Below are 11,811 nucleotides of genomic sequence, written 5' to 3'. Positions count from 1 at the left end.
TATTGCTCCATGAAAAGTTAAGGTGATTTCTTCATCCGAAATTGAACATGTTTGAATAAGGATTATTTTGACGTTGGGAATTGGACACGTAATAAGCTTGTTCATGACCCAGTTGGAAAAGAGGATTCACCACTTGGCAATCTATACGTGAATGATTTCTCGTGCAATAATCACAAACAACATTAGTTTGAATAACATTAACATTCATGTTACCTATTTGTTTGGATAGATTTGCCAATTGAGCCACAATTACGAACATAGAGTCATGCTCAACGATGCTGGCCGCCTTCTTTGGTATTGCTCTTTTTGCGGCTCACTGATAGTTGTTAGATGCCAACTCTTCCAGAAGTTCATATGCGACTTCAGGGGTCTTACTCATTAACGGTCCTCTTGCGGCTGCATCAACCATAGATCGATTTGTGGATCCCAAACCATTGTAAAACGTCTGTACTTGGAGCCAGGCTGGGAGGTCTTGATGTGAACATTTGTGCAATACATCCTTGTATCTCTCCTATGCCTTATATAATGATTCACCCTCAAATTGGGTGAAGGTAGTGATATTATTCCTTAACTTCATTGTCTTGGCCAGAGGAAAATATTTTGCTAAAAACTTTTGTGCCAACTGTTCCTAGGTGGTGATGATGCCAGGCGGCAAAGAATTCAGCCAAACTTTTGCTTTTTCCTAAGTGAAAAAGGAAAAAGTCTCGATCGAATTGCATCATCTGTCATTCTGTTGTGTTTAAAAGTATCACAAATTTTTAGAAAATTTGTAATATGGACGCTAGGATCCTCTTGCGACAGCCCCCAAACTGGATGGTTTGTTGGATCATTTGAATGATGGCTGGCTTGATCTTGAAGTTATTGGCTTGTATAGTTGGCTGCCTTTTACTAGACGTCACCCCATTGAACGATGGCATTGTATAGTCTCTTAACGCCTTGTGCTCCTGGTCGGCCATGTTAACTACTGAGGTGACGACCTCTTTCTTTTTCTCTTTATTGATTTGACGTAAGGTTCTTTTAATCTCAGGATCGAAAAGTGTATGTTCTAAGGATTTAGATCGGCGCATGCACTTCTAATTCTTAAAAAGAAAAAAAAATCAAACTGAGATCTAATTTTAAAAAATAAAATAAAATCTAAAGTAGTAAAAATCTAGCTAGTATCAATATCAATAACAAATAATTATTCTCCGGCGACGGCGCCAAAAACTTGTTTGCATAAAAATATATCTGCAAGTGTACAGAATCGTAACAAGTAGTAAAATGTTTTAAAGAAAATGATTATCGAACCCACATGAAATAATTATGCTATTGAATACTGAAATTAACTAAATTAATTACTATTTGAAAAACTAAAATTTGAAGAATAGTTTATCTAAATTAAACTGAAGAAAAGAAAATATAAAATTAAGATTTTGAAAATAATAAGAATAGATCTAGAGCGTTTGACTTCACCTAGCAAATCCCACATAATTTATTCTTCCTTATTATAGAATCCTAATTATCTCAAGTTGATGATAAAAATCCATTGACTATTCAATATTTTCTCTCGAACAATACCAAAAATATCTTCAACTAATAATTTCATATCTCTATGTGAATTTAACAAATTGGATACTCATTAAGTTTTTTGGATTTTTCTTAAAAATCACACTAGTCGTGGTAAAGCATCTATACTTTTGCTCAACTAATAGTGTTTAATCCTAGAACTTTAATCACAAATCACCTCTCCGTCTCAATCCAAAAGATTGAACGATAGTTAGCTAGAAAATTGTAAGCATTGAGAATAATGAATAAACACTTAATCATGAAAATATTGAAAATAAAATAACATGGAATATAAATTGTATGTTCAATGTTAGGCTACATCAAAACTCTAGGAAATGTAATTAGTTCATAATGAAATTAAAAAGAAAAAGAATAAAACTGGTGTTCTTCGTTGAAGTCAGTTGATGAAGCATGCGGCTCTCGCCTCTGCCCTCCAGTTCCGTCTTCTTGAAAGAACACTTAAAGAATAAATTTTGGAACTCTAAACTCAGACTCAGACTAAAACTAAAACTAAGACTAAGAACCAAGACTCCCTATTCATGCCACAAGACGGGATTAAATAGATGTCAAAACTCAAATCTGGAAACAAAATAAATGCGGCCACAATCTAGCCTAAAAATCTAAAAAATAGTTTCTAAAGATAGATGTTAACATAAAATGACATTATCCCAAGAATATCAAAATTATCTAAAATGGAAGATTAAGTGATATGCGGCTTGAATTGCTGAGTTTGGGAGGATTTGGTCGTCAATAGATTTATTGTAGAATTAGGAAGGGTCCCACCAGGTAGATGTCGTGTATGCTGAATATAACTGGCGGGAAAGTCACAAATGAATGGGCGTGAAGGTCACAAAGACCACACGGCCCTCTCCGATTAGAAAGACTCCTGACTAGGATGAAAGACTCCTCTCACCTTTTCTAGTTGTTGCCCACGATGTCATTTAGGTTGGTCGTTTAGACTAGTCGCCCAATCTAACTACCTAGAGTCTTGTCACTAAATCTTCACAGCTTCTGGTCACGTCTTCTAGTCACAAGTTTCCTCGCCTACCAAGAGGCAAGCCTTCTCGCCTTTGGGCGATAGAAATCTCTTTGTTGCCCATGAGACAAGGCTCCTCTCCGAAATCTCATCGGCTCTCTTTATATCTCATTGCCTCTCATTGGTCTGATTATGTAGTCTCTTCTTTTGTATCAAAATACTCTCCTTTTGCACTAAATCTTCTTATTTTTTCAAGTCCAAGAAAATAAATAAAAATATGTAAAAATAAAAAGAAAATCAATAGTATTAAAGGGGAAATGACACTTTTCATGAATGAAAGAGTGAATAAAAGTCACATAAAAATAATAGTTATCACCTGACTCTACAAACTTTGAGGCCCCGACGAACTGCCAAGAGGCTGTGGACTAGGAAGGGTTTGCCACAAGAGTGGCCTATACCCTTTGATGTACACCACCGGGTTGTGACTTCCCTTCTACCATCCAATCCGAGAGGTTTAAGACATCATTCTTCTTGCTCCAGTGCAACTTCTTCCCACCATGTTGAGGATTTTGATGTACTGCTACATCGTTTGGCCTACAATCTTGGAACCCCTCGGTGAGGTCTACCTAGACTGACCGCCACAGTGTGCTACATCTAGATGGCAACCTGTGCAGTTTTCTTTCCCGATCAAGGTATCAGGTTGCTCGCTTGGAGACCTGTTACTCTCGCATCAAGGATTGGTCCAAACGGTTTTGCTTCATGACAGGAAAAGGTTGGGAGTTTCCCATTGAGGAGGTTCGCTGCAAGTTCCCTGTCCGGGTCGTTTGGGGGCATTATACAGGATGACAAAGAGATCAACCTGGAGATGTCCGGGCATGAGGGGCCATGCCGAGGCCATAAGTCGGGAGGTTGGCAAGCTAAAGGTCTTCTCCTCCTCAGTAAGAAACTTACTTCATTGTCAATCTGTCACTTCTTATTTCTTATTCTTCACTTTATCCATGCTCTTTTGTCCTACTAGTGAGTTGATCAGCAGGTCGTGCTCATCGTGAACCTAAGGGGAGGTCTAGAGGCGAAGGTATGGGCATTTCAATCCCTTGTCAGGTTGGCTAGTTTCAAGCTTTGACAGGTGATTAGGGAGCGAGATGAAGCAGAGGTGGCCTTTGCCCAAGTGTATGCCAGCAGAGAGAAGAAGAAGAAGAAGAAGAAGAAGAAGAAGATCATTGAGCTGCGTCAGGAGATGGCCACCCTTCAGGGCGAGCTGGCCCAGTCCTGTGAAGAGTTTGGCCAATGTCGCCTCCAGGCCAAACTCGTGGAAGAGGAGCGGGACAGCTTGCACGAGTCGCTGGACCTCCGGGTGGTGGAGCTGAAGGAAATCTAGGACTCGTGTCGCCGCCTCGAGGTCGAGAGGGATAGGCTGTCCAGGCAACACAACTCGAACATGAGGTCATACAAATGGTTCAAATCTCAGAGGACTGTTTCCACGAGCTAGGGTACATTGAGAGGGATTCCGCGGGGGGTTCTCTCTCTACCTGCCTTCTTTGGGGACTCTCACTTTTTCAAGGTTGTTGGCTCCCCGGTTGTCTATCCTACCTTCTTCCTGCATGCTCAAGCTGGGTCGTGCATGTCGAGGGGCCTATCCCCTTGAGGTATAGGCTTTGTATCACCTCCTCTCTTGTTGACCTCCTTTGACTTTTTTTTAGGCTTTCATTCACTTTGTCACATTGCGCTTCCTACCTGCCTACTCCATTTCAATTTTTCTCGAGTCAGTCAACACCCGGAGAGTGTCCTTGACATTAATAAAGTCGTATGATTTGTCCATCATGAATGGGTTTCTCGCCAACTCCATTATGAACGGGTTTTGAGGCCACAGGCCACGGAGCAGTGCCGCCAGAGTTATATTTTCATCCTGGTCGTCTGTTATCATGTGTTCCTTGTTGAACCTGGCCAAGTAGGCCTTCAGGCTCTCGTCCTCCCATTGTTTGACGGTTAGGAGGTAGGCTGCCCAACATCTCCTCCATCTACTTTCCATGAACTATGTTAGGAACAGCCTAGCCAACTCGCCGAAGTTGTTGATCGAGCTGAGCTGTAGTAACTCGAACCAGCCTTTTGCAGCTCCCTTCAAGGTCAGGGGAAAAGCTCTAAAAGCTATCTCTCCGAGAAACCTGTGCAGGGTCATATGGGTCTTGATGGTCTCCAAGTGCAAGGTCATTTGTAATTTACCTCATCTTCTTATTTCCCCTTCACCCATTTCTTTTCTGAATTCTCCTTCCCTTTTCGAACTCAAGTCTCAGAAGGAAAAAAAAAAAAGATTTTGTGATGATTCGTATGAAATATAGAAATCTCAAAATAAGAAATGCAATTCTATATATCTTTAAGGCAATAGTGTCTGAGAAGTAGGTTTGAGAAACAACATCATTATATCTTGCTGCACTTGCTGGAAGCCTTTCATGATGTTGAGTTCCTCGGCTAATAAAGGCTAATAGGTGAATGATTTTCTCTCTCAGCTGCAAATCCATTTCTTTCATGGATTTAACCCATGAATTGCAATGTTTCGCTGCCACACACATTGGCATGATGGTGTGCTCTGTCTCCTGAAGAGCAGCAAAAAAAGCTTTTGTCATTTGAGCCCGAGGTCTTTTCTTGTTAGAATCATTAGATGGAAAGTTTGGTGCATTGAGATGATAAAATATCATATAAGCTTTCTCCGAGAAGAAGTAAGGTATCATCTTGTCCATAATATCAACACAAAAAAATTCATACGAATCTAAATAAATGTGATCAGTTGAATCTGGTTCATCATCAACATTATGAAGGAACCCTACTATATATATATATATATATATATATATTCAAGGTCAAAGTAATTATTAGCTATAAGCTGGATATATATATATATATATATATATACACAGTAGATATATAGCTAATATATATGTATATATGCATGTGATATGATAAATATTATCTATAAGCTAGAATCCATGCTCTATCTTTTAGTATATTATATATATATATATATAATATAATATATTATTTTGAAATATAGTTATATATAAATATATATACATATAGAATTTATTCATATAATGTCTAAATCGAAACGGTACACCGAAATGTACTAGTATGGAAATATTCCATTCTAGTGCCTTAACCGGAATAGAATTCAAAACTTTGGTCTCGACCGCGCTAAAGGGGTGAGGAGGGAAACACTCATTTGAGTTGTTTCCTCCTTTGTTTGCCAGGTGCGAGTGGAGACACTTGAATTTGTGTTAGGCGGGAGATGGTCTCAACTGTACTAAATGGGCGAGGAGGGAAACAAGCCTTTGAGTTGTTTCCTTCTTTGTTTGCCAAATGCGAGTGGAGACACTCGGCTCTGTATTAGGCTGGATATGGTCTTGACCGCGCTAAAGGGCGAGGAGGGAAACATCCTTTGAGTTGTTTCTTCCTTTGCTCACCAGGTTTAAGTGGAGACAGTCGACTTTGTGTCAGGCATTTCTTCCTTTGTTCTCTAGATGCAAAGCTAAAATATGGGAGCTAACAACCTTTTATTTTGTTAACACGATTACATGGGGAGTTATACAAAGTACTTCTTTAAATGTTCGGCATTTCATGGGTGAGGTAGCTCATTTCCTCGAGCATCTTTGAAGAGGTATGATCATGGCTTTTGGCTTGCCACTACTACGTAAGGGATTCCCACCGTGGACCAAGTTTGCCTTCCTCTGTAGTGGTGACGCTAGCTTCTTTTAATAGGCTTGTTTGAGGAGTGAGATGAGATGAGAATTTTGTGAATAGTAGTAAGATAGTTTGTGAATAGTAATGAGATAGTTTGAGTTGAGTATTTTTTAGGTTTTGAGAAATGAGAGAGAAAATTTTGAATAAAAATATTATAAAGTTAAAATATTGTAATAATATAGTTTTATAATATTATTTTTGTTTGGAGATTTGAAAAAGTTGGAATTATTTTTTATTTTTTATTTGAAAGTTTGAAAAATTTGTAATGATTAGTTTTAAAATTTTGTATTTGAATTATATTTGGGAATAAGATGAGATTAGATGAAATGACATTAGATGAGAATTTTTTGTCTTATCTAAGGCCCCAAACCTACCTAGTTTCTCCTGTTTTGAAGGACCTCGCTTTGACCCTTCTGTTGAAATATTGTTCTATCTTCCTTTTGTTGGTTGTTGCCCTGATCTCTGCCTCAACTCTTTTCTCTTCCAGCAAATTGAGATTTTCTTCTAGTACCTCGATGTTATGCCCTTCAATGAAGTGTTGGGTTCTGTGGCTTGGCATCCTCCCCACTTCTACAGGTATTAGTGCCTCGTTGCCATAGGTCAAGGTGAAAGAGGTTTTTCAGGTCGGGGGTTTGGCAGTTGTCCTATATGCCCAAAGTATTCTTGGGAGTTCTTCGGTCCAGACACCTTTTTTTCTCCTCCAGCCTCTTGTTTAGTATGCTCATTATCATTTTGTTTGTTGCTTCAACTTGCCCGTTGGCTTGGAGATGTCCAGGGAGCAGCCACTACTAACACAAATGCTAACATTTCCACTTTAGAGTATCGGGTCTCGGCTCCCCTTAAGGCCCATTTTATGTAGCACACTGGTCTTTGTATCTTTCTTTCGTCACGTATTAGGGCGGGGTATATAGCCTCTGGCGTGACCGACAAATATAGGAGCAAGGTCTCTCTTTACTTAGTTTGGCTTAAGAGTGGGGGGTGCGACAGGTATTCCTTGAGTTGTGTCAATGCGCTTTCGCACTCAGTGTCCCAATTTTGTACCTTCCACAAGACTCAAAAGAACGGTAGGCACTTGTTTGTTGACCTTGACACAAACCTGTTGAGCGTTGTTATTTTCTCTACCATCCTTTTTACCTCATTCAGGTTCCTTGGCAGCCCCATTTAGATAATTGCTTGGACCTTCTCCCAATTAGCTTCAACCCCTCTTTCTGACACCATGAAGCCCAGGAACTTGCCTAACTACACCTTGAATGCGCATTTTGTCAGGTTTAGTTTCATTTTGTATTGCTGTAACACAGTAAAAGCTTCCCTCAGGTCTTCAACGTGTCGTTCCGGCTCTTTACTATTGACTAGCAAATTATCAACATATACTTCCATATTCCACTCAATCTGTTCTTTAAACATTATGTTCACCAATTTTTGGTACATTGCTCCAACATTCTTTAAGCCAAAAGCCACTTTGTAGCAATATGGCCCCCAATTAGTTATGAATGTTGTTTTTTCCTGATCGACTTGGCTCATCCAGATTTGGTTATACCCAAAATAGATGTCTATAAAACTTAACATTCGATGTTTGCGGTGGACTGTACATTTAGGCCGATTTGGGATAATGAGAAGCTGTCCTTCGGGTAGGGGTGAAAAACAAAACTGGTGAACCGGTGAGTTCGGTCCGGTTTTAAATCAGATTGGTTCGGTACCGTTTCCATTTTTTTCAAAACCGGTAGAAATCAGTCTGGTTCCGGTTTTCCTTTTTCTAACACTGAACTGGACCGGTTCATATAAATATATATTTTTAATTTTTTATATTATATAAAATATTTTTTATATGATCATTTATATTATATATAATTTTGATATCTAATATATTTAATTATATATAAAATAATCTTGCATTATATGCTAAATTACAAATTAAAATAACATTAAAATTTAAAATCCTATATAAATAACTATATATTATCACTATAGTTTTTAGTATTAGTAGTTATACTAATACAATATCACTACACATTATAATATATCACTCTATTATATATTATAATATATCACTATAGTCTATAATACAATTATAATATATATTATAATATACTTCAATATATTATCACTATATTATTATATACTATAACATATATAACATATTATATATATATATATAATATACCAAAAAACTAGATCGAACCGGTTTAGAGGTGTAACCGTTACGGTATCGGTTCTTCAAATCTCAAAACTTCTGTATACTGGTTTGGTTCTAAAACATGTCCAAAATAGGACCAAACCGGACCGGTTACACCTCTATCCTTGGGCATGCCTTATTAAGATCGGTGAAATCAATGCACATTTGCCCTTTGCCATTGAATTTCCTCATGAGAACTACATTTGAAAGCCATTTTGGGTATTGGGTTTCTTTGAAAAATCCAGTTGCCAGAAGGTGATCAACTTCCTCTACGATGGCTTCATATTTCTCGTTACTAAAACTCAATTTTCTTTGTTTGACTGGCCGCACATCTAGATTAACACTCAATCGATGTTCTATAACTTTCTCAACAATCTTTGTAATGTCCTTGTGGCTCCAAGCGAAGACGTCCCGGTGTTCGATTAGGAGTTGTTGCAGTTCTCACCTTTCTTCGCCTTCTATTTTGGTCTCGATCCTTACCGTGGCCTCAAGGTGATTTAGGTTCAAGGTGATTAGCTCGAGAGGATCGTCGGGCTTGCCTTGATTCAAGGTCTCTTCATCTCAAGTTTCCGCTTCATGTACCATGATCTCGGGAGGAGGGGTGGAAATTGTTCGCCTACCACTGAGGATTTGACTATTCTAACATTTTTTTCTCTATCTCTGAGCTGTTGTACATATCATTCTCGTGCAAGTACTTGCTTGCCACAAACTTCCCAATGCCTGCTTCCATGGAAATTTGACTCTGAGAGCGTTCAAGGTTGGTTGGCCAATAATGGCATTGTAAGATGATTGGGTCTTCACTATAAGAAGTTTGTCATTATGGTGGCTGTATGGGGACAAGATCCTGCTAAAATTGGTAGGGCGATTGAGCCAACAAGCTGCACCGCTTATCCTGAGAACCCTTTCAATGGGGTAGGTGTTGGGCGTAGTCTGCTTTGGTTGATTTCCATCTTCATGAAAGCATCCCAAAATAGAATGTGAACCAAACTGCCATTGTCAATGAGTATCCTTCGTGTGGTGTAGCTGGCCACCAACATAGTCACTACCAATGCATCATTATAGATATATTACTCCCTTGCAATCGTCATCACTGAAGGATATTATAGCTATAGGCTACTTTTCCGATCCTCTAATACTGAAAACTTCTTCGTACTTGGATTTATGTGCATAAGATTTTTGTTTGGAGGAGGTGGGGCCGCCTCCAGCGAATCCTCTGACAATGGTGCGAATCTCCCCAATGGGAGGATCATTTTGGTCTTGACCTTGGCCAGGGGGTCAATCGTGGTGTTCCCTAGTGGTTTTTCTTCTTCTTGGGCTTTCACTTCTTTGGCGCCTTTGCTCTCGGTCTTTCCTCTTCTCGCCTGGTTGCCTAGGGGCGAAGAGTTTCGGGCGACTACACACTCGAGTTTTTCACTGTCTTGCATCTCTTTGATTTTTCTTTTCAAGGTGTGGTAGTCTTCTGTATGATGCCCCTACATTATGATAGGTGCAAAATCGTTGGGTTCTTTGAATATGGTTGTTGTCATGAATCGGCTCCCCGATCTTGTCTTGGACATTTATGTTGGAATATTGTACCCTATAATTCATCATTCGCGCCGGAATGCTTGTTTCCCGCCTTCTTTCATGTGGGTTCTTTTTGGTTCTTGGATCCTTTTCTTGGTCTCTTCCTGGGGTGCTCTTCTTTGTTTGGTCCTCCGATTGCTCCATCTCCAACTTTCTTGGTGCAGTCAGGGCCAAAGAGTATTTTTGGCGTAGACAAAGTCGTCTACTCTTTCAATGAATTCATGTAGAGTGGTTGGAGTTTCCTTGCCAATTCGGCCATAAATGAGTTTTTGGGCTAGATTCCTCCTAGCAGAGTTGTTAATGTGATCTTTTCATCTTGGTCGTCTGCCATCATGCACTCCTTGTTGAAACGGGAGAGTTAAGCCTTCAGATTTTCGTCCTCACTTTTGTTTCATGGTGAGAAGATATGCGACATGTCTCATTCTCCTTCTACTCTCCATAAACTGGGTTAAGTACTGCTTACCTAACTCCTCAAAGTTGTCTATAGAGTCGAGCTGTAGTTCTCCGAACCATCCATGGGCAGCTTCTTTCAAGGTTAAAGGAAATGCTCAACACTTGATCTCCCCGGGAAAACCATGGGGGTGTCAATTAGGCTTTGAATATTTCTAAATGTTCAATGGGATCTTTGGACTCGTCGTACATTTCGACCAGCAAGACCTTTAACTTTGGCGAGAGAGGTACAGACGAAAGAGCGCCTACAGATGAAGATGCGCCTATAGACGAAGGAGCTAATCTTTTCTCATCGTCATTGCTGAGGGTTTTTCTTGTACTTTACGACTCCGCCTCTTCCCTATCAATATAGCTTGGTGCAGCGACCTCTCCTAAGGCGATGTTCTTGCGATTCAGGGCCTCATTTTTGCACTGGAGAGACTCAATTTCCGTTGTTGCTCTTCTCAATTTCTCCTCCATTTCAACCAATCTTCCTTCCACATATCCATAAAAATAACTTCCTAGTGTCAGGTTGCTTGAGAGCTTATTGTTGCAGGCATGCGAAAAGCATGTTAGGATGCAATTTACCTATTACACAGACGACACCAACTTTTATGGACGTGTTTCTCACCACTGTGAACACCTTTAATGACCCTGCACCAGTTCACTCAGAGAAGGCTTGAAGGGTATGAAACGTCTCCGATGCCTAAGTCAGATAACCTGTGTAACATCTTTAGGAATCCCAGATTAGAAAGTCACTTACCTCGATTGTGGATCCCCTCTAATATATATAAGAAAGGGGAGATGGCTCATTTGGCTCATGTAACAATCTAATCCTTTTATTCAAATTGGGTCAGGGTTTGTTTTTATTTAAATCTTGCCTTTATCCAGGAGAGGATTTGAATTCCCTTTAATTGTTGGTAGTGTTGAAATGTTTAGGGCTTACACTGCATGGTTCGGGTTGGCTATCGGAGGCTAATTTTCATGGGCTCGCTCCATTGGGCCCACATACCTTTGTAGTGTGTAGGTAGGCGATCCCTCTAAGGGCTATAGCTAAAAAAACATATATACCTCAATCAAAGTATGCAATAGCTATTGATGCATTTTTCGATCTCGGCTGGAACCCAATGATACCATTGTACAACCCACGATAGTGGCTTGGGCTTTGATACTGTGTTCTTGAGTTCATCCATGAAAGTAGACAATAAATAAGATGTAAATGAAAGAAAGACACACAGATTTACGTGGTTCAGCTTAAAGTCTACATCCATAAGGGATTTTGAGGCAAATGCACTATGCTTGGTGATTTGTATAGTCTCTCATAGCCTCACGTATCTTTCAGTACAATAGAGGTAGCACAATGGAAGTTGAAGTTCCTCTTGCCTAGAGGAAG

At 39.6% G+C, this 11,811-nt stretch overlaps 1 non-coding gene across 1 annotated transcript; it reads left to right on the top strand.

The window, feature by feature from the left end:
* The first annotated feature begins 467 nt into the window (after positions 1–467).
* LOC121241737 lies at positions 468–574 on the top strand. Its single transcript, XR_005935767.1, has one exon. It is a non-coding gene; the product is annotated as a small nucleolar RNA R71 (small nucleolar RNA).
* Positions 575–11,811: the final 11,237 nt, after the last annotated feature.

Source organism: Juglans microcarpa x Juglans regia, chromosome 7S, assembly GCF_004785595.1.
Source record: "Juglans microcarpa x Juglans regia isolate MS1-56 chromosome 7S, Jm3101_v1.0, whole genome shotgun sequence".
In the NCBI taxonomy this organism is placed as follows: Eukaryota; Viridiplantae; Streptophyta; class Magnoliopsida; order Fagales; family Juglandaceae; genus Juglans; species Juglans microcarpa x Juglans regia.
The sequence above is the reverse complement of the archived record's forward strand: the minus strand, read 5'-3'. Positions and strand labels throughout refer to the sequence as shown.